Here is a 24666-nt window from a genome sequence, read left to right on the forward strand (position 1 = left end):
CACTGGAGTTTATTGAGTAGGGGAATGAAATGGCTAACTTTAGGAAAATTACTTTGTCAGTTAAGTAGAGGATGGATTGGAGTAGGGAGAGAAGTGAGGCAGGGAGATCAGCTAAAGAAAATTAATTCCTTAAAAAGCAGAATAGACCAGGTGAAAAAAGAAGTATAAAACCTTACTAAAGAAAGTAATTTCTTAAAAATTACAGTTGGGGGGCGGCTAGGTGGCACAGTGAATAGAGCACCGGCCCTGGAGTCAGGAGGACCTGAGTTCAAATCTTACCTCAGACACTTAACACAAAACTAGCCGTATGACCTTGGGCAAGTCATTTAACCCCAGTTGCCCTGCCTTCCCCCCTCCACAAAAGCAAAAAAAAAAAAATACAGTTGGTAAGTTGAAGCTAATGATTCCATGAGACATGAAGAAGCAATAAAACAAAGTCAAAAGAATGAAAAAAAGAAGAACTTGTGAATTATCTCATCAGAAAAGCAACCAACCTGGAAAATAGATCAAGGAGAGAGAATTTTAAAATTATTGTACTAATTAAAAGCCATGATGAAAAAAGAGCTCAGACATCATATCATCAGAAGTTACAGAGAAAAACTTCCTGAATAACTTAGACCCAGAGGACAAAATAGAAACTGAAAGAATCCACCAATTACCTCTTGAAAGAGATCCCAAAATGAAAACTTACAGGAATATTATAGCCAAATTTCAGACCTCTCAGGTCAAGTAGAAAATACTGCAAGCAACCAAGAAGAAACCACTCAAATGCCATGGAACCACATTCAGGATCACACAAAATTTAGCAGTTTTCACTCTAAAGGAGTAGAGAGCTTTGGATATGCTATTCTGGAAGGCAAAGAAGCTAATATTATAACCAAGAATAAACTACTGAGTATAATACTACAGGGAAAAAATAGATCATTAATTAAATAGAGGACTTCCAGGCATTCCTGATGAAAAGGATAGAGTTGAATAGAAAATTTGAAATTCAGACATAAAATTCCAGAGAAACATAAAAAGGTGAGTGATAATGAGGAATCTATAATGAGAAAGATTACATCTGAAAAATACATTGGGTAGAAGAGGCAGTGGTGATAGACTGACCCACTAGGAGGTAATTGTAGTATTCTTAGGCTTAGCAAATTGTGATCCACAAATATAATGATGGAATATTACTTTAGCATAAGAGGATCCATATGAAGGATTCAGAGAACCTTGAAAAGACTTATTTAAACTGAGCCAAAGTGAAGAAATAAGAACAATATATACCACATACACTACAGCATTCTAAAAGGGAAGAGTATTCAAAAAAGAAACTGAATGCTATATAATTATGACTAAGATCGGCCTAAGAAGATTGGGGCGGAGGGGGGCTGGGATTTTTAGGGCATTTGACTTCTGTGACCAAAAAAAGAGCCAATATATTCTCTTTCAACAAATCTTAAAAGAAAACTGCCTAGATCTCTTAGAACCAAAGGGCAAAGTAGAAATAGAATCCATCGGTCACTTCTGGGAAGAAATCCCAAAATGAAAACTCTCAGAAACATCATAGCCAAACAGTTTCCAAGTCAAAGAAGAAATATTTCAAGGGACCAAAAAGAAAGATTTCAAGTACTGAGAAGATACAGTCAGGATTAAACATGATTTAGCAGCCATCATTGTAAAGGAGCAGAGAACTTAGATTATAGTATTCCAGAAGGCAAAGCTGTTTATAGCCACCAAAACTGTATATAATACTACAGAGGTAAAACGGACCATTCATGAAATAGAGGGCTTCCAAAAATTCCTGATGAGAGAAACTTTGAAGTTCAAACACAGGAATAAAGGAAAATATAAAAAAGTAAATATGAATGAAAATTATGGAGGACTAAATGAGGATAAACTGCTTACATTTAAAATGGAGAGATGATACGTGTGTCTCCTCTAAATCCTAGTATCATCAAGGGTCATAGTCCATTAAACAAAGCTTAGGAGTGATTCTCTTATGTGTTGATGATCTTAAGAAGGGACAGAGAGGGGAAGAGGTATACACTGGTCAGAATTATTTCATGCAATCAGGGTTTGTAAGTAAATGTCTCTACAAACAGTGGAATAGCTATCACTTGACCCTCAATCTCATCAAAACTGGTCAAAAAAAGGAAGAACATACACACAAGTTGAGTACAGAAACACATTTTAATCAGCTTGGTATGGTTGTCCTTCATTCTCAAAGAGGAGCATGACATCAATAAGATGATGACCTGACTTGCAGTTGACTTTGATTTGAGTGAGGGAGGGTTGGACAAGGTCACCAGCCTCATTTTCTCCTCCTGAGCCCTCTGGGCCATGGCCATATATTAATCAGGATAACTGGACATGACCCAGGATGCAGTGGGAGGAACATTTTCCGAAACAGGAAAATAGGAAGGAAAGGTGAAAATGGGGTGGGAAAATTAAAGGAAGAGGAGATTGAGGAAGGGATTAGTCCTAAGCAAAACAAACTCTAAGCATATAATATATATATATATGCATGTTTATATATATTTATATATACATCTTTATATAGACATAGAGTGGGGAGTGTGTATGTATATATGTGTGTTTATTTGCATCTTTCTTAGGTTGCAAAGAATGGGAATCTGAAAGCGTACCCATACATTGGGGAATGGTTGAACAAGTTAGTATATATAAAGGTGATGGAATAGTAATATGAGTGTCAGTGTAATGACTTTTGCCTTGAAAAGAGAAGGGCTCCTCTTTATTATAGAAATGAAGATATAAGAGGAGAAAATATTTTAATTTCATGAGGAAGAAAGAAAAAGAGGGAGCTCTGGGTGAATAGTCTCAATGTTTTTATTAAAGTCCAAACTGAAGTTCTCAACTGAGAGCAAAGGGAAAGAGTACTATAGGAGGCTTAAAGAAGGTCCAAAAAGCTTGAGAAAGCCACCACAGTGAGAAGAATGGGGAATCAGTGAAGAAGGATTAGAATATTTGCCTTGCTGCTTTGAGGGCCCAGTTGAAATTGATGGAACTAATCAGTAGAGTATTGTAATTTTCTCTAGTTCTTTTCAACAGCATCTGAACAGGTATAAAAGAAGCACATAGTGGGAGTCATTTCTTACAGCCAGTTATTTAAATTCAAATGCCAATTCCATTCCCCAATATGTGTGGATTCCCATATTTTCCAGTTTTTTATCACCACAAAAAAGATCTGCGATAAATATATTTCTTATAGATAGGACCTTTTCCTCTTTCTTTGATCTCTTTGGGGATATAGACCTAGAAGTGGTATAGCTAGGTAAAAGGGCAAGTACCTTTTGTACACAGCTCCAAATTTCTTTCCAGAATGGTTGGATCCATTCACATCTCCACCAAGAGTTTCCAAACAAGCATGAACAGTTATTTTTCTAACAGCCTCTACAACTTTTACCATTTCCTTTTTCCCCCACATCTATACAAATTTGATGAATGAACAGTGGAAGCCCAGAATTGCTTTAATTTATAATTACTTAATTATTATTGATTTGGAGCATTTTTTAATATGACTAAAGATAACCTGAGTTTCTTCCCTTGGGAACTGCCTGTTCATATCCTTTGACCATTTATTAATTGGAGAATAGCTCTTATTCTTATAAATTTGAATCAGTTCTTTATATGTCTTGGAAATGAAACTTTCATCAGAGAAACTTGGTATGATGGTTTTTGCTTTTATTTTTCTCTAGTTGTTTCCCTTCTAATCTTCACTGTATTGAATTGGTCTATTCAGAAACTTTTTTTCTTTTTTTTTCTATTTTGGAAGGGGGAAGACAAAGCAATTGGGGTTAAGTGACTTGCCCAAGATCACACAGCTATTAAGTGTGTCAAAGTATATGAGGTCAGATTTGAACTCAGATCCTCCTGACTCCAGGGCCAGTGCTTTATTCACTACACCACCTAGCTACCCATATTCAAAAATTTTAATCTTATCTTCTGTGATCTTCTCTATACCTTTTTTGATCATGAACTCTTCCCCATTCGAAGATCTGATGGACATTTTTGTCCTTGTTTCTCTAATGTTTTTATGATGTGACCATTTATCTCTATATCATGGAGCTTATATATCCACAGAGCTTATTTTGTTATAAGGTATGAGATATTTGTCTAAACCTAATTTCTTTCTTTTTTTTTTAATTTAAAAGTAATGCATGCATTTATTACTACATTTAGGTTTTTAAATCACTTTCATGAGTGATTTTTAAAATAACAGATAATAATAATAGATACCATTTAGATAGTGTTGGGTTTTTGGTTTTTGGGTGTTTTTTTGGTCTTTATTAATTTGTTTACTTTTAGTTTACAAGATTCATTACCACAATTCCTTGAGTTCCAGATTTTCTCTTCCCCCCCCCCTTCCCCCTTCATGGTGGCATGCAATCAAGTATAGTATGTGCAAATACTTTCACATTAGGCATTAGTCAGGTTATAAAGAAGGATTGTATCAGATGGAATGAACAATGGGAAAGAGGAAACAAAACCAAACAAGAAAAAGAGCAGGTAGTTTGCTTCAATCTGGGTTCAAACTCAGTTCTTTCTCTGGATGTAAACATCTCTCTCCATCATGAATATTTTGGGGTTGACTTATAACTCTGGATTGCTGAGAAGAGTCCAGTTTATCAAAGTTGGTCGTCACACATACATTGTGTCTGTAATTGTGTGCAAATTCCTCCTAGCTCTACTCTTCTCACTCAGCATCAGTTCATATAAGCCTCTCCAGGTAAATATGAAGTCCGTCTGCTCCTCATTTCTTATAGTACAATAGTATTCCATAACATGCATATACCACAACTTGTTCAGCCATTCCCCAATTGATGGGCACCCCCTTAATTTCCAATTTTTTGCCACCACAAAAAGAGCTGGTATAAATATTTTTGTACATATGGGTCTTTTTCCCACTTCTATGATCTCTTTGGTATACAACCCTAGAGGTGGTATTGCTGGGTCAAAGACTATGAACTTATTTATAGCCCTTTGGCATAATTCCAGATTGCTCTCCAGAATGGTTGGATTATTTCACAACTCCACCAGCAATGCATTAGTGTTCCAATTTGTCCATATCCTCTCCAGCATTTGTCATTTTCCTGTTTTGTCATCTTAGCCAATCTAACTGGTGAGATGTGGTACCTCAGAGTTGTTTTGATTTGCATTTCTCTAATCAATAGTGATTTAGAGCATTTTTTCATATGCTTATATATATCTTTAATTTCTTCCTCTGAAAACTGCCTGTTCATATCCTTTGACCATTTATCAATTGGGGAATGACTTGTATTCTTATAGATTTGACTCAATTCTCTGTATATTTTAGAAATGAGTCCTTTATCAGTGACATAGTTTGTAAAAATTTTTTCTCAATTTTCCACTTCCCTCCTAATCCTGGTTACATTGGCTTTTTGTGTACAGAAGCTTTTCAATTTAATGTAATCAAAATTATCCATTTTGCATTTTATAATGCCCTCTAATTCTTGTTTGGTCATAAAGTTTTTCCCTCTCCACAAATCTGACAGGTAAACTATTCCTTGCTTTCCCAGATTGCTTACAGTATCAACCTTTATACCTAGATCATGCACCTATTTAGACTTGATTTTGCTATATGGTGTTAGATAATCGTCTATGCCCAGTTTCTGCCATACTATATTCCAGTTTTCCCAGAAGTTTTTGTCAAATATTGAGTTCTTATCCCAAAAACCAGGGTCTGGGGGTTTATCAAACAATAGATTACTATAGTCATTGACTTCTGAATCTCGTGTACCCAATCTATTCCATTGATCCACTGCTCTATTCCTCAGCCAGTACCAAGCAGTTTTGAGGAGTGCAGTTTTATAGTACAGATCTAAATCTGGTAGAGCTAGTCCACCATCCCTAGCATTTCTTTTCATTAATTCCCTTCATATTCTGGACCTTTTGTTCTTCCAAATGAATTTTGTTAGTATTTTTTCTAGCTCTGTAAGGTAGTTTTTTGGTAAACTGATTGGTATGGCACTAAATATATAATTTATTTTAGGTAAAATTTTCATTTTTATTATATTAGCTCGACCCAGCCATGAGCAATTGATATTTTTCCAGTTAGTTACATCTGACTTTATTTGTGTGAAAAGTGTTTTGTAGTTGTGTTCATATAGGTCTTGGGTTTGTTTTGGCAGGCAGATGCCCAAATATTTTACAATGTCTACAGTAACTTTATATGGGATTTCTCTTTCTATCTCTTGCTGTTGAATTTCATTAGAAATATACAGGATTGCCAAGGATTTATGTGGGTTTATTTTATATCCTGCAACTTTGCCAAATTTATTTATTGTCTCAAGTAGTTTTTTACTTGGGCGGGGCTAGGTGGCGCAGTGAGTAAGAGCACCAGCCCCAGAGTCGGGAGGACCCGAGTTCGGTTCTGGTGTCAGATACTTAACACCCACACAAAAAAACTAGCCATGTAACCTTGGGCAAGTTACTTAACCCCAATTGCCCTCCAAAAGGAAAAAAAAAAAGTAGTTTTTCACTTGATTCTCTAAGTATATCATCATATCATCTGCAAAGATTGATAGCTTGGTCTCTTCTTTGCCTAATTTGATTCCTTTGAATTCCTTTTCTTCTCTAATTGCTACTGTTAACATTTCTAGTACCAAATTGGATAAGAGGGGTGATAGTGGACACCCTTGTTTCACCCCTGATCTTATAAGAAATGCTTCTAGCTTCTCCCCATTACATATAGTACTTGCTGATGGCTTTAAATAGATGCTACCTATTATTTTAAGGAAGGCTCCATTTATTCCTATATTTTCTAGTGTTTTTAATAGGAATGGATGTTGTATTTTGTCAAAAGCCTTTTCTGCATCTATTGAGATAATCATGTGGAAGATGGTGGAGTAGAAGCAGGTCCTCCATGTGGCTCCGGCTTCCACCTTCCCCAATCCATGTAAAAGGGGACTCTGAAAAAACTTTGGAGCTGCAGAACCCACAAAATGACACAGAGAAGCTAACCTCCTGCTGAGGACAGCCCGGCAGGCTGGCAGGAATCAGCCAGCACAGAGCTCTGGAAGCTGAGCCCAGGCCTGCATGAGCCAGAGGTTTTAGCCCCAAGGCGGGCCTGACCAGCCACCAACTGGAGGGACTCCAGATCACCAGTAGCTGTGGCCATTTCCAGATTTGTCAACACATAAATGTGAAGGACAAAGTGAGAGGTCAGTGCAGTGTGGACTTTGGGACTAGTACTTGGGAGAGTGTCGGCTTTTGCCCCGAGGGTGAGAAGCCACTGAGATGCCTTAGTGACCAACTTGCCAGAGCATGTGGAAGCTTCAGAGAGGGCACCTAACTAATACCTCCAGAAGCTGAGAAAACCCCAGAGTTTTGGATGAAAGCTCCCCAGTCTGGTGGCAGAGTCCTACTGTGGCAAAAAGCCTAGGGGTCAAGTGACTAAGGGGCTACATGAACAGGCAAATGAAGCAAACCAAACAGAAGAATTCAACATTAGACTCCTATTTTGGAGACAAAAAGGATCAAAGAATGGAACAGGAGGATGACAGTGAAGTTAGAACTCCTGCACTAAAAGCTTCAAAGGAAAATACAAGCTGGTTACAGGCCATAGAGGACCTTAAGAAGCAGCTAAGAGAAGTGGAGGAAAAATTGGGAAAAGAAATGAGAACAATGCAAGAAAATTATAAAATGAGAGTCAACAACCTGACTGAGGAAAATAACACCTTAAAAAACAGACTAACTCAAATCGCAAAAGAGGCTCAAAAAGACAATGAGGAGAAGAATGCCTCAAAAAGCCGAATTTGTCAAATGGAAAAAGAATCTCAAAAGCTCACTGAAGAGAATCATTCCTTCAGAATTAGATTGGAGCAAATGGAAGCTAATGACTTTATGAGAAATCAAGATGCTGTTAAACAGATCCAAACAAATGAAAGAATAGAAAGCAATGTGAAATATCTCATGGGAAAAACCACTGACCTGGAAAATAGATCCAGGAGAGATAATTTAAAAATTATTGGACTACCTGAAAGCCATGATCAAAGAAAGAACCTAGAAATCATCCTTCAAGAAATTCTCAAGGAAAATTGCCCAGATGTTTAAGAACCAGAGGGCAAAATAGAGGTTGAAAGAATCCACCAATAACCTCCTGAAAAAGATCCCAAAAAGAAAACTCCTAGGAATATTATAGCCAGGTTCCAGAATTCCCAGATTAAGGAGAGAATATTACAAGCAGCCAGGAAGAAACAATTTGAATATTGTGGAAACACAATCAGGATAACCCAGGATCTGGCAGCTTCTACACTGAGGGATCAAAGGGCCTGGAATGTGATATTCCAGAGGCCAACGGATCTGGGATTAAAACCAAGAATCACCTACCCAGCAAAACTGAGTATCATGTTTCAGGGGAAAATATGGTCATTCAGTGGAACAGAGGACTTTCAAACATTATTAACGAAAAAAACCAGAGTTGAATAGAAAATTTGACATTCAGATACAAGAAGCAAGAGAAGCTTGAGAAGGTAAATAGGGAAAAGAAATCATAAGGAGCTTATCATAGTTGAACCATTAAAATCCCTACATGGAAAAACGATAATTGTAACTAATGAAACTTTTTTTAGTATGAAAATAGTTGAAGGGAATAGAAATGTGTGTATGTTTCTATATGTCTATAACGAAGGATATAAGGGTGTATGAATACATATGTGAATGTGTGTATATATGATTACAGGTATACATAGATAGAGGGCACAGGACCAATTTAATAGGAAGGGATGATACTTAAGAGGTGAGAGAGGAATATAATGAGATGAGATAGAGACCAAATGGGGTAAACTATCTCATACAGAAGAGGCAAGGGAAAATGGTTACAATGGAGGGGTAGAATAGGAAGGCAAAAGGGAATGGGTCAACCTTTTTCCCATTGAATTTGACTTGAGAAGGAAATGAAATACACACTAAATAGGGTATCTCACGCTCCAGGAGAGTAGGGTGGGGGGAGGGGATGAGAAGGGGGATGATAGAAGGGAGGACAGGCTGGTGGGAAGGGAAGTTGGAAGCACTCACTTTTGAAAAGGGATGGGATCAAAGTAGAGAATAGAACCAAGTGGGAGGTGGGATAGGAGGAAGGGAAATATAGTCTACTGTGTTAATGTTTTGCATTATCCACACATGTAAAATCTATACTGAACTGCTTATCTTCTCAGTAAGGGTGGGTGACAAGGAAGGAAGGGAATGAATCTGGAATTCAGAGTTTTAAAATTAAATGTTTAAAATTTTATATACATATATGTGTGTGTGTGTGTGTATATATATATACAATATTATTAATACAATTTTACATGTAATTGGGAAATAAGATATTCAGGCACTGGGGCATAGAAATCCACCATGCCTTACTGGAAAAGTCGAAGGGGGTATGGGAGAAGATTTGGGAGAGAACAGATTGGAGGAGTGGATATCCTGTGGGATTGCTGTTTTGGGGTGGTGGATAAGGGAAAAACAGGGAGAAAATTTGTAACTCAGAATCTGGTGTAAATTAATGATGTATATCAGAAGTAAATAAAGCATTTGAAAAATTAGATAATCATGTGGTTTTTGCTAGTTTTATTGTTGATATGATCAATTATGCTTATGGTTTTCCTAATATTAAACCATCCTTACATTCCTGGAATAAATTCTAACTGATCAAAGTGTATTATTCTTGTGATAAGTTGCTGTAGTCTTTTTGCTAATATTTTATTTAAAATTTTTGCATCTGTATTCATGAGGAAAATTGGTTTACAATTTTCTTTCTCTGTTTTATCTCTTCCTGATTTAGGTATCAGTACCATATTTGTGTCATAAAAAGAATTTGGTAGGATTCCTTCTTTTCCCAAATAGTTTGTAGAGTATTGGAATCAATTGTTTCATAGATTTCACTAGTAAATCCATCTGGCCCTGGAGATTTTTTCCTAGGGAGTTCACTGATGACTTATTCGATTTCTTTTTCTGAGATGGAGTTATTTAAGTAATTTACTTCCTCTTTAGTTAATCTGGGCAACTTATATTTTTTGTAAATATTCGTCCATTTCACTAAGATTGTCAAATTTCTGTGCATACAGCTGGGCAAAATAGTTCCTAATTATTGTTGAATTTCCTCTTCATTGGTGGTAGATTCACCCTTTTCATTTTTGATACTCATAATTTGGTTTCTTTCTTTTTTTTGTCATATTGACTAAGGGTCTGTCAATTTTATTGGTTTTTTTTTTTTTTCATGAAACCAGCTCTTAGTTTTATTTATTCAATAGTTTTCTTTATTTCAATTTTATTAATCTCTCCTTTGGTTTTCAGTATTTCTAATTTAATATTTAATTGGGGATTTTCAATTTGTTTTTTTTCTACCTTTTTCAGTTGCATGCGCAATTCACTGACCTCCCTTTTCTCTCATTTATTCATGTATGCACTCAGGGATATAAAACTTCCCCTAAGAACTGCCTTTGATGCATGCCACAAATTTTGGTATGTTGTCTCATTGTTGTCATTTTCTTGAATGAAGTTACTTATTGTTTCTATGATTTCTTGTTTGACCCACTCATTATTTAGGATTAAATTGTTTAGTTTCCAATTAGTTTTTAGTCTGTCTTTCCATGGCCCTTTACTGCATATGATTTTTATTGCATCATGATCTGAGAATGATGTATTTATTATTTCTGCCTTTCTTCACTGAATTGTGAGGTTTTTATGTCCTAGTACATGGTCAGTTTTTGTGTGTGTGCAATGTACCTCTGAGAAGAAGGTATATTTCTTTTTATCCCCATTCAGTTTTCTCCAGAGATCTATCAAACCTACCCTCTCTAAAATTCTATTCACCTCCCTAACTTATTTCTTGTTTATTTTGAGGTTGTATTTATCAAGTTCAGAGAGGGTGAGATTAAGATCCCCCACTAGTATAGTTTTGCTATCCATTTCTTCCTCTAGGAATTCGGATGCTATACCACTTGGTGCATATATATTAAGTAATGATATTGCTTCATTCTCGATGGTCCCTTTTAGCAGAATATAGTTTCCTTCCTTATCTCTTTTATTTAGATCAATTTTTGCTTTTGCTTTATCTGAGATAAGGGTTGCTACCCCTCCTTTTTTTACTTTAGTTGAGGCATGATATATTTTACTCCAGCCTTTCACCTTTACCCTGTGTGTATCCCTCTGTTTCAGATGTGTTTCTTGTAAACAGCATATTGTAGGATTATGGTTTTTAATCCATTCTGCTATCTGCCTCCGTTTTATGAAAGAGTTCATTCTATTCACATTCACAGTTATGATTATTATCTGTTTCTTTCCCTCCATCCTATACCCTCCCCTGTTAATGCTTATATTTTTTCTTCCCTTCTCCCTTCCCCTCCTTAATAGTTTTCCTTTTGACCACCACCTCCCTCAGTATTCCTTTATCAACCCACCTCCTTTTTCCTCCCCTTCCCCCTTACTTCTTCCCTCCCTTCTAACCACCCCCCCTTTCATAGCCCTTTCCCCCTCCTTCTGCCTGTAGGATATTTTTATACTTAATGAAGTATTTTATTTCTTCTTCGAAACAAGAGTGACAGGAACAAATCTCATGCAAAGCTCCTCTCTGTCCCCTTTCCTTCTATTATGATACGTTTTGTGTCTCTTCTCCATAGAGTCCTATGCTTAACTGGTTGTTATTCCTTCCTTGCACCAGAACCAATGAGGGAAAAACTCATTTAATACTCATCTCCCTCCCTTCTTTTCCTCTGCTGTACTGATTTTATGACTCTTTGTGTAGCATAATTTACCTTTTTCCACTTCACTCATTTCTCTTCTTCCATTGCAGTCCCTTTGTAGCACTTAATAAGATTGTTTTTAATCGTCATTTTGTGTAATTTATACTCATACCTTCTACTTATCTATAAACAGTTTGCTCTTATTAAATAACAGGGTGTGTGTGTGTGTGTGTGTGTGTGTGTGTGTATGTGTGTGTTTTCCTTGTTTACCTTTCTGTGTCACTCTTGCATCTTGTAATTGGAGGTTGAATTTTCCATTAAGCTCTGGCTTTTTCATCAGGAAGGTCTGGAAATCTATTATATTGTTGAATGACCATCTCTTTGCCTGGAAGAATATGCTTAGTCTCGCTAGGTAGGTGATCCTTGATTGTAAGGCGAGCTCTTTTGCCTTGCAAAAAATTATATTCCACTTTCTCTGATCTTTCAGTGTAGAGGCTGCCAAATCCTGTTCAGTTCTCACTGTGGTTCCTCGATATTTGGATTGTTTCTTTCTGGCCACTTGGAGTATTTTCTGTTTTACCTGGTAGTTCTTGAGTTTGACCACAACATTTTGAGGATTTTTCAGTTTGGGATCTCTTTCAGGAGGTGTCCAGTGGACTCTCTCAATTTCTATTTTACCCTCAGGTTCTAGTATCTCAGGGCAGTTTTCCTTAATGAGGTCTTGGAGAAAGTTGTCCAGGCTCATTTTTTTTCATCATGATTTTCTGGTAGGCCTATCTTCTCAGATTATCTCTCCTGGATCTGTTTTCTAGGTCAGTTATTTTTCCATTGAGATATTTTACCTCTTTTTCTAGTTTTTCATTCTTGTTGTTTTGTTTGACTAATTCTTGGTTCCCCATAGAGTTATTTGCTTCAATTTGGTTGATTCTAGTTTTTAGTGAATTATTTTCCTCGGTTAATTTTTGGAGCTCCTTTACCATATCACACACTTTTCTTTTTAAGGAGCTGTTTTCTTCATTATAATGTTTTTCTAATTTTGCCATTTTGATTTTAAAAGAGTTATTCATTTTGTCTTCTATCTCTCTCATTTGGTTTTCAAAGTTCCTTTTGAGCTCATCTAGGAAAGCTTTCTGTGCTTGGGACCCATTCCCTGTTGATGTTTCAGCTGTGAGTGTGGAGTCAACATTGTCTCCCTCTGAGTTTGGTTCCTCCCTCTGAGGATAGTAGGACTCTAGAGTCTTTATAGTCTGCTTTCTACCCATTTTGAGGCAGGGCCCTAACCACACCCTTTCTCTAGGGTTCCCAACTTTACTGTTTAGGGTTTTGCCCTTGGGCAATAATTACTATGTTTTTCAGGGGGTGGGGGGGTTGGAGCAGCCAAGGTTCACTCTGCTATCCAGGTCCTTGGAGGTCCTGATATGGGCTTTTTAAATTTCTGAGCTATGGAGTGATAGTCCCAGGAGTATTTCCTGTCCCAGACAAGAGCCCTGCATTTGATTCTTACCTTGTTCTTTCCAGTCCCAGCTCTTTGGTGATAGGCCTGGTAGTGGCCCTTGTGGTTGGTGGGACGACTTGCCCCCCTCGTTGATCAGGACTCGTCCCAATCTGCCTCTCTCTGCCCTAATTTCTTTCTTTACTGTTACTCAGCACTTAATGTAAAAAAGTTAATAGGCTCTATATTTGCTTCTATATGTTGCAAACTGATCTTTTCCACTAATCTTAATATTTTTTAACCAGTGTAAAATTGTTTTGAGAATTACCGCTTTATAGTGTTGTTTTAGATATAATATTTTACTGCTGAGCCTCCTTCATTCTCATTTATTTTAAATTTTCCTTGAGATTTCTTGACCTTTTGGGCCTCCATACGAATTTTGTTATTTTGTTTTTGTTCTATAAGTAATCTTTTCGTAGTTTGATTGACATAGCACTGAATAAATAAATGTGTTAGGATTTTATGGACGATTTTTAGTGAGTTGGTCTAGTCATACATAAGCAATTGATATTTCTGCAATTATTTAGGTATATCATTGTATCTGTTTAAAAAATGCTTTATTTAATTTCAGTTTTATGTTGGTAGATAGACTAACAAGTATTTTATTTATTCCATAGTTATTTTAAATGGAATTTCACTTTCAACTGTTTCCTCCTGAGTTTTATTGGTATTACAAAGAAATGTTAATTCATATGAATTTATTACATATCCTATAACTTTGGTGAAGTTATTATTTCAATTAATTTTAGTTGATCTCTAGGGTCCTTTAAATACACTTTCATATCATTTGCAAAAGTGGAACTTCCTTTACCTGTGCTTATCCCTTCAATATCTTTTTTCTCATTTTATTGCTGTAGTCAAATATTTCAAGTATTATGTCAAATAAAAGTATTAGCAGTAGATATCCTTGTTTCATTCCTGATTTGAGGGAGAATGGATTCTAATTTTCTTCCCCTTAGACATAATGGTAGATCTTAGTTTCTGATACATAATATTTAATATGTTAAAGAAATGTTCAATTATTCCTATATTTCTATGTCTCTTGATATTAAGGTTAACATAATAATGAATAATATGATCAACATCTTATGGTTTTTGTAGTTTCTGTTACTAATATGGATAAGTTTATACTTTTCTGAATGTTAAACCAACTCCACATTCCTGGTATGAATCCAATCTGCTTTTAGTGTATAGTATTTGTGATACTTCATTGTAGCCTCCTAACATTTTATTTTAAAATTTTTCATCTTTACTCATTAGTTACTGGTTTGTAGTTTTCTTTTTCTTTTCTGACTTTCCCTGGTTTACTTATCAACACCACATTATGTATCGTAGGGAAAAAATGGTAAGATACATTCTTTTTCACTGTTTTTTAAATAGTTTATGTAGTGTAGAATTAATTGGTTTTTGAATATTTGATAAAATTTTTGAATGTATCTCATTGAGTTGTGGAAGTTTTTTTCCCCCTTTGGGAGTTCACTTATGGTTTATTCAATCTGTTTTTCTGAAATTGAGTTGTTTAAATTCTCTGTTTCTTATTCCCTTAATCTTAGTGTTTTATATTTTGTAAATATTCATTTCTTTCATTTGAGTTGATTTTGTGGTCATATAGTTGAGCAAAATAATAATTTCTAAGAATATCTTTCTTGCTTTCTTCTTTTGCTGTGAATTACCCTTTTTCCTTTTTGATATTTACTTACTTTTTCTCTTCTTCACAATCAAATTATCTAATTTTTCCTCAAGAAATTAATTTTTACTTTTATTAATTCAGTGATTTTTATGACTTTCAGTTTTGTTAATCTCTTCCCTGATTTTTAGAATTTCTATTTTAATATTTATTCAGTTTTCTTTAATTACTTGGTTTTCTAGGGTTTTTTTTTAATTGCATGCTCAATTTTGGTTGTTTGGTTTTTGTTTTTGTTTTTGCTAAAGAAAATATTTTAGAAATATAAAATTTCCTCTAACTGTTAATTTGGCTGCATCCCAAAGATTTTAATACGTTGTTTCATTGATGGTATTGAAATTTCTATAATTCTTTTTTTTTCAGCAGCTCTTTATTTAGTATATTTTTTTTATTTCATTGTGGTGAGTAGAAAGTATTTTTAATATTTCTGCTTTTCTTCATTTGTTCATAAGGGTTTTATTCCCTAATAGATGGTCAGTTTTTGTAATGATACTATGCACAGCTAAGAAATATGTTGTTGTTTTTTATTCCCATTCAATAATCACCAAAAGTCTATCACATCTAACTTTTCTAAATTTCTTTTCAGGTCCATAATTTCTTATTTACTCTGTTTTCAGGTTTTTTTTTTTTTTATTAGACCTATCTAAAACTGAAAATGGTACATTGTGGTCCACCATATTATAGTTTTACTATTTCTTCTTTTATTTGATTTAACTTTTCCTTTCTGTATTTTGATGTCATATCATTCTGAGCACTGAAGTTAATTTGTTATCAATGGTATCTTTTAGCAAAATATAGTTTGCCTGTTTTTCTCTTTTGTTTGTCTGTTCCTCCTCCTGAAATCACAATTGCTCTAACTCTTTAACTTCTCACTAGTCTTTATGTTTCAAGAAGTGTTCTTGTAAACCATGTATTTGTTGAATTTTGCTTTCTATCTATTCTATAATCTTCCATTTTACGGGTGAGTGCCTCCCATTTGCATTTACAATTATGATCGTTAATTGCATATTTCCCCCTAAGCTGTTCTCTTATACTTTTTCTTCTTTTTACTCCCTACCCTCTATTTATGCATCCTTTTCTTTCATTCTTTCTCTTTTTTTCTTTCTTTCTTCCTTCCTAACCCCGTTTTCCCAATCTCCTCTTCAAATTTAGGGTTTGGTTTGTTATGCTTATGACTAATCCCTCCTTGGATCTCCCCTACTCCTAATGCCCCACCCTTTCCCCTCTTGTTGTATCCCTGTTGAGTTGAATGTATTCTTACTCTATATTTTATATGTATATTTGCATGGGTATTCTTCCTTCTTTTAACAAGATTAGATGAAAGTGAAGTTCAAGTGATGCCAACTACCCCCTTACCTACTCCTTCTGTGTTTGTATATATTTCTACTTGTGTGCCCTGATTACATGAGCTAATAATAAGTTTGCATAGCCTTCTGCCAATTTTCCCCAGTGTATCCTCATTTGTTGTTTTTCTTTTTTCCTTTGAGCATCATCAAAACATTAAAAAAAACACTTCTAGGTCTTCTTTCTCATTTGACTATAAGATGATCACATAACTTTTATACCTTATGTTGTTAGGTTTGTGGAAAAAAAACTCTATATCATCCTCCTTTCCATTAAAATGTGAACAGTTCATCTTTATCAAGTCACTTTTGATTGTTCACTTGCATTTATCTTTGCATTTTTTCTTGACTTCCATATTTTATTTCAGAATTCCCATATAACTCAGTTTTTTCCCTTTTTTGAATTTGTTTATTTATTTTTAGTTTTCAGCATTCACTTACTTCCATAAGATTTTGTATACCAGGGGGGCGGAGCCAAGATGGCGGAGTAGAAGCATGACCTTCCCACGGCTCCGGCTTCCACCCTCCCCAATCCATGTAAAAAGGGGACTCTAAACAAACTTTGGAGCTGCAGAACCCACAAAGTGACACAGAGAAGCTAACCTCCCACTGAGGACAGCCCGGCAGGCCGGCAGGAATCAGCCAGCGCAGCGCTCTGGGAGCCGAGGCTTTAGCCCCAGGGCAGGCCTGACCAGCCGCCAGCCAGAGGGACTCCAGATCAGCAGCAGCTGTGGCCATTTCCAGATTTATCAATACATAGATGTGAAGGACAAGGTGAGAGGCCAGTGCAGTCTGGACTTTGGGACCCAGGAAGTGGGAATGCGTGGCTTTTACCCCCGGAGCGAGAAACCGCTGAGACGCCAGCACAGCCTGCCAGCGCCACGTGGCAACTTCAGCTCCTGGCCTGCAGAGTGTAGGGGGACCAAGCACCAGTCTGAGGGGTCATCGCTCTTGCTTTAACCTGCTTGGATCTGGATTGCAGTCTAGGGTGGAGGTCCTGGGGTGTGTGTCCAGCTTGCCAGAGCGTGTGGAGACCTCAGAGAGGGCACCCATCTAATACCTCCGGCAGCTGAGAAAACCCCAGTGTTTGGGACGAAAACTCCACTGTCTGGTGGCAGAGTCCTACTGTGGCAAAAAGCCCAAAAGTCAAATCATTGAGTGGCAAAATGAGCAGGCAAAGGAAACAAAGCAGACAGAAGATTCCAACATTACACTCCTATTTTGTGGATAAGAAGGAGCAAGGCATGGAACAGGAGGAAAACAGTGAAGTCAGAACTCCTGCACCAAAAGCTTCAAAGGAAAATACAAGCTGGTTACAGGCCATAGAGGACCTTAAGAAGCAGATAAGAGAAGTGGAGGAAAAATTGGGAAGAGAAATGAGAACAATGCAAGGAAATTATGAAATGAGAGTCAACAGCCTGACTGAAGAAAATAATACCTTAAAAAACAGACTGACTCAAATGGCAAAGGAGGCTCAAAAAGGCAATGAGGAGAAGAATGCCTTAAAAAGTCGAATTTGCCAGATGGAAAAAGAATCTCAAAAGCTCACTGAGGAGAATCATTGCTTCAGAACTAGATTGGAGCAAATGGAAGCTAATGACTTTATGAGAAATCAAGATGCTGTTCAACAGATCCAAAAAAATGAAAGAATAGAAGGCAATGTGAAATATCTCATGGGAAAAACCACTGACCTGGAAAATAGATCCAGGAGAGATAATTTAAAAATTATTGTACTGCCTGAGAGCCATGACCAAAGTAAGAGCCTGGAAAGCATCCTCCAGGAAGTTCTCAAAGAAAACTTCCCTGATGTTTTAGAACCAGAGGGTAAAATAGAGGTTGAAAGAATCCACCGATCACCTCCTGAAAAAGATCCCAAAAAGAAAACTCCTAGGAATATTATAGCCAGGTTCCAGAATTCCCAGATTAAGGAGAGAATATTACAAGCAGCCAGGAAGAAACAATTTGAATATTGTGGAAACACAGTCAGGATAAACCCAGGATCTGGCAGCTTCTACACTGAGGGATTGAAGGGCCTGGAATGTGATATTCCGGAGGTCAAGGGAGCTGGGATTAAAACCAAGAGTCACCTACCCAGCAAAACTGAGTATCATGTTTCAGGGGAAAATATGGTCATTCAGTGGAATACAGGATTTTCAAGCATTCTTGCTGAAAAAACCAGAGTTGAATAGAAAATTTGACATTCAGATACAAGAAGCAAGAGAAGCATGAGAAGGTAAACAGGGAAAAGAAATCATAAGGAACTTATCAAAGTTGAACTATTTTTTTTTTAAGCAATCAGGGTTGAGTGGCTTGCTCGGGGTTGCACGGCCAGTTGTTGTTTCTGGGTGTGGTGCTGAGTGTCTGGGCCCAGATTTGATCCGGGTCGTCCCGGCACTGTAGCCGGTGCTCCTGCTCGCTGAGCCACCTGGCCAAAGTTGAACTATTAACATTCCTACATGGAAAAACAATAATTTTAACCTATGAAACTTTTATCAGTAGTTGAAGGGATTAGAAATATATATATATATATGTCTTTATATGAGGGTTTGCAGGCATATGAATACATATGTGAATGTGTGTATATACGTTTACAGGTATACATAGATAGAGGGCACGGGACCAATTTAACAGGAAGGGATGATACTTAAAAGGTGAAATTAAGAGGTGAGAGGAATATAATGAGAGGAGATGGGGAGAGACAGAGTGGGGCAAACTATCTCATACAGAAGAGGCAAGGGAAAATGGTTACAATGGAGGGGAGGAATAGGAAGGCAAAAGGGAATAGGTCAACCTTATTCCTATTGAATCTGGCTTGAGAAGGGAGGGAAATATACACTAAATAGGGGATCTCACCCTCCAGGAGAATAGGGGGGGAAGGGGATATGAGGGGGGATGATGAAAGGGAAGGCAGGCTGGTGGGGAGGGAAGTTGGAAGCACCCACTTTTGAAAAGGGACAGGATCAAAGTAGAGAATAGAACAAGTGGGAGGTGGGATAGGAGGGAGGGAAAAATAGTCAGTCTTTTACAATACATCTACTATGTTATTGTTTTGCATTAGCCACACATGTACAACCTATACTGAACTGCTTGTCCCCCCAGTGGGGGTGGGTGGCAGGGGGGGGGAAGGGAATGAATCTGGAATTGAAAGTTTTAAAATCAAATATTCAAATATATGTGTGTGTGTATATGTGTATACTATTATTAATACCATCTTACATGTAATTAAGAAAAAAGATACACAGGCACTGAGGCATAGAGATCCACTGGAAAAGTTGAAATGGGTATGGGAGAAAATATGGGAGAGAGCAGATTGGAGGTGGGGATATCCTGTGGTACTGCTGTTTTGGGGGGGATGGGTGGGGGAAAAACAGGGACAAAATTTGTAACTCAAAATCTGGCGGAAACGAATGATGTAAATCAGCAGTTAATAAAGCATTTAAATTTTTTTTAAAAAATGAAAGAAAAAAAAAACCTGCTGTCAGTATCTATAGTCAAGCAAAACAGATTTCCAAACTGGCCATGTCCAAAAGAAACATATTCACATATATAAATACATACACATGTATACATTTAGCTATTATGTGTATATACATGTGGATATCTGTATAGACACATGTGTGTATACACATGCATGTATGATATATACATATAGGTGTACAGAAAGATAGGTAGACTGGATTTGGGCACATGTTTCATCATTAGAACTTTGGAATCATGGTTGGTCATGGTGATTAGAGTAACTTTCAAAGTTTTTTGTCTTTACAATACTGTTGTCATTTTATAAATTGTTCACTTCACTGTATTGGTCCATACAAATCTTCTTAGGTTTCTCTGAAACAATTCATTATTTCTTAAAGCATACTAGTATTTCATCATATTTGTACACCATAACTTGTCCAGCTACTCTCCAATTGGAGGACACTCCCTCAGATTCCCAGTCTTTGCCACCTCAAAATGAGTTATAAATAACTTTGTACAGTCTTTAGTTAGAGTTTATTTTCCTTAGGACTAATCCCTCCCTCTAATTCCCCTTTCTCCCTTCTCCCCTCTCCCTCCTATTTCCCTGTTGAGTGAAATGTATTTCTGTACCCAACTCTGTGTGTATTCTTACCTAAAAAAAAAAAAGATTTTGTATACCAATTTTTCTCCTCATCTCTCCCTTCCCCCCTCCCCAAGGTGGTGTGTAATTTGATATAGGCTCTACATATACATTCATATTGAACCTATTTTTACATTGGCTATGTTGTAAAGAAGATTTAGAACCAATGGGAGAAACCACAAGAAAGAAGAAACAAACAAAAAGACAGAGAGAGCAAATCATATGCTTCAGTCTGCATCCAGACGCCATAGTTCTTTTTCTGCATGTGGACAGCATTTTCCATCATGAGTCTTGGTTCCTTGCATTGCTAAGAAGAGCTAAATGTATCAAAGTTAGTCACTGCACATTGTGTCTGTGTACTGTGTACGGTGTTTTCCTGGTTCTGCTCACTTCACTCAGCACCAGTTCATTCAAGTGTTTTCAGGTTGTTCTGAAGTCTGCCTGCTCCTCATTTCTTACAGCGCAGTAGTATTCCATTACATTCATGTACTACAACTTGTTCAGCCATTCTCCAGTTGATGGACATTTTCTCGATTTCAAATTCTTGGCCACCACAAAAGGAAGTGCTGTAAATATTTTTGTACATGTGGGTCCTTTTCTCCTTTTTATGATTTCTTTGGGATACAGACCTAGAAATGGTATTTTTGGGTCAAAGGCTAAGCACATTTTTATATCCCTTTGGGCATAGTTCCAAATTGCTCTCCAGAATGATTGGATCAATTCACAACTCCATCAACAATGCATTAGTGTTCCAATTTTCCCGCATCTTCTGCAGCATTCATCGTTGTCCTGTTTTGTCATGTTAGCCAATCTGCTAGGTGTGATATGGTACCTCAGAGTTGTTTTAATTTGCATTTCTCTAATCAATAGTGATTTAGAGCATTTTTTCATTGCTCAGGTTTTTTTTTCTTTTTTCCATCAGAAATGTTTAAAAGTTCTCTCTTTGAAGGTCCATTTTTTTTTTCCCTTGTAATACTGTACTTACTTCTTCTAGGTAAATTGTTCCTGGATATAAATTGATGTCTTTTGCCTTTTGGAATATCACATTCTGCAATCTCCACTCATAATTATGGCTATTTAGAAAATCCTGACTGTCGTTCATTAGATGAATTCTTTCCGACAGTTTAACCGTGTTTTTGTCTTTTCTTTCTTTTTTTTCCTTCTATTTTGTTTGTTTTTTAAATCTGGAAGATCTGGATTTTGGCACTGACAAAGTTTTTCATGAGAAAACTTAGGCAAATGGGATTAAATGACTCCTCCAGCATCACATAGCTATTAAGTGTCTAAGGCCATATTTTAACTCAGGAAGATGAGTCTTCCTGACTCAAGGCCTGGCATACTATCCACTGCACCATATCAGACTTTAGAAGGCTGCTTAGAGAGGCAGATGATTAAACTGTTCAATGTTGTCCCCTAAGATATAACATCATGGCAAATTGTGATATTGTGTCTTGGAAGGCCTTGCCTCACAGCAAGCAGCACTAGATGGAGGGAATCAGAAGGATTTAGGAGTGATACAGGAGAAGGAATTCTAGGTGGCCAGCTTGAAGAAGTCCTTAGGGGCAAGGATGGAAGCCTGAACAATGGTTGTCCTGGAGCTGAAAAAAGGTCCTAAGGCAAAGACAGAAGCTAGAAGGACATTCTTAGTTTAGATTATTGTCCCAGTGAGTATGTAACCTTCTTAAGGACAAAGAAATATATCTTACATTTCCTCTTTACCCTACACAGAGTGTATTAAGCATTAATAAATGCTTGTTCAATTGAATTAATATTTATTCACTGTAATAGTAAGCTAATTTTTCTACAATTCTGTGAGCAAAATTCTTGGCATATACCAGGTACTTAATAAAATGCTTATTGGTTGATTATCTTAAAAATGTGACTTTACCTTAAGTTTGTTTTCTTGTTTTTCTTTAGGATTTTAAAATTATGGCCTAGGCTAGGGAAATGAAACCAGTGGCTTCAATCTTTGTTTCTTAACATTCTCTATGATTTTGAACCTTTTACAGGTTTCTTGTTTGCTAGTTTTTTATGAACTCAGTTTGATGTCTTTACATCCTTCCCAAGATTCATGGATTAAGTATTTTACTGCTGCAGAAAAAAAAAACAACATACAATAATCAGATACTTATTTTGAACCCAATTAAGTATACAGTAGATTTCTTTATATCTGAAGACCCTCTAATGGGAAAAGAAGATAAGCCTCTGGAAATGTAATTTGACCATAATGAAAATTCTTATATCTTTTTTCTCATGTTTCTTGAGTAACATTAAAAATATTTAAAATTCATTGTCTTGCCTTTTAAAAAATAATAAAATTATTGCCAACATATCTTCTTATAAATGATCCCCTCCAACTAAACTTTTTGTAAAGGTCTGTGAAATTTTTATATGATCAGCTAATGAATTCAGCATAACTTTCCCCTACCCCAACCACCTTCTCCTGTTTAGCATTTTCCACTTTTTTACCCTGTGATGTACAAGCCCTCACTGGTTAATTATGTATATATTTAGCTACTGCATGTGTTGGGCTTATTATTGTCATCTAATTAGATGTAACTTGAACTGCTTGCTTCTAGAAAAATCATTAAAAATTCTTTCCTAATGACCTAGAGATGACAAAATGTCTGTAAAGTGTGAAGAAGCAGACAAGCATAGGAACATCGCTCTTAAAGAGTGTTAATCCAGATGCTGCAATCATCTAATTAAACAATATTTTGCTGTCATTAACATTTTCACCAAGGAATTGCAGTTATAATTTCTTTGTCAGCTGTCTCTAGATCACTTTACCTTCAAAACTAAAGTGCCATATAAAAAACATTAAATTGGATGGTTTAATTAAAAAGGTTTTTTTTACCTTTTTTTATAATGAAGAAACATATCCAGTATTTCTGAGATCTCATTTACTGTGTCTCACTTTTATTGTTCAAGTAGATTAGTGTCATAGGCTTGCAATATTTAATATTCAGCCTTTAACATTAATCTTTATAAGCCTGTTTGTTGAAAAATCTGCTCTTGCTCAAGAAGGTGTAGAATCGACCAACTGCACAAGTTAATCCATTAAATTAAACTATATAAAAGTATTGCTATAAAATTATTTTTAGTGATTTAATGAATAGCAACCAGCCATTTTAAAAAATAATGGTAATTATATTTGAGAAGATTAAAATAGTAGACCTTTTTCATTATTAAAAATTATGTGACCCTGAATTTAATACTATCACTTGCAGTCATAGCCATATATGATTATATTTTAAAATATATTATTTAACAAAATTCACATATTTTCCCATCCTTTTGTGAAATTTTAAATTTACAATTTCTATTAATGAAGATCCCTTAACATACTTATTTGTACATATTATGTTTATTTGAATTAATATCTTGCTAAAAAGTTTATCATTGAATATATTTAATTGTTAGCGTCATTTGTTAAAAATATAAATACTTTTACAGTACAAACTTGTTGCCAACAAATCTAGATTCTTAGATGTAACTGTAGTCATGATTCAACGCCATCCTAGGGCAGGAGCTAAAATACAGGTAGACGGTAGCAAATCACACATATGATATATCCTAACTATGAAATTTGTACTTTTAAGACAAACAATACTCACTACCACCCTACCTCTCCAGTCTTATATAACACTCTTTCCCAACACCTCTGCAGTGCTGTGACCAAACTCATAAAAATATACCCATACTCAGTGCCTTTACACACAACATTAACTGTACCCAGAAGAGTCAAAGGTCCTTCCTTTTGGTCCTTGAATAGTATTTTATTGATTCTTGTATTGCTTACCATAGCTTTTTCTGCATTGTAGCTGTTAAAGAGTTATAGTTTATTTGTGTATGTCCTTATCCCTTTAGTAATTTTTAAGCTCCATAAAGGTAGGTACCATTTTAAATTGTCTTTTTATCTTAGCTAACAAGATAAAATGCTTAGCAAAATAAAAAGATAATTTTAATGTGGTATCTGTCCTTATTGTCAATGAATGGAAGAGAGGGAGCAAAGGAGAGAGTTGAATAAGGTTTCATTCTACTAAATCCCTGCAGTATGTTGAAACTCCTTTTCATAATACCTAAATCCTGATGCAGAGGATCTAAGATACTGACAGAAAGTTTCAAAATTCGTATCTTTCTTTGTTGTAAAGATAAATTGTGTCATGTTTTTAAATGCTAAATTGAAAAGATTTGCTTTGTGTAGACATGAACTAATAGTGTTGAGTTATGTTAATTTTTGTAGCCTTGAATATTTTTCTCATATTTCACAGAAGATAATCTAGTGATAACCTAAATTATAATTTAATTAATAAACACAGCAGGATTGGTGAATAAGTTTTAATTGA

General features: G+C 35.9%; 1 protein-coding gene across 3 annotated transcripts in view; it reads left to right on the plus strand.

Annotated features, from left to right (window-relative positions):
- NBEA (neurobeachin) overlaps window positions 1-24666 on the plus strand; it is an 809664-nt gene that overhangs the window by 671690 nt on the left and 113308 nt on the right. The window lies entirely within an intron of this gene.

This window comes from Petaurus breviceps, unplaced genomic scaffold, assembly GCF_028583685.1.
Source record: "Petaurus breviceps papuanus isolate PSGF00001 unplaced genomic scaffold, PetGlider_PUasm1.0 91133, whole genome shotgun sequence".
NCBI classification, from domain to species: Eukaryota; Metazoa; Chordata; class Mammalia; order Diprotodontia; family Petauridae; genus Petaurus; species Petaurus breviceps.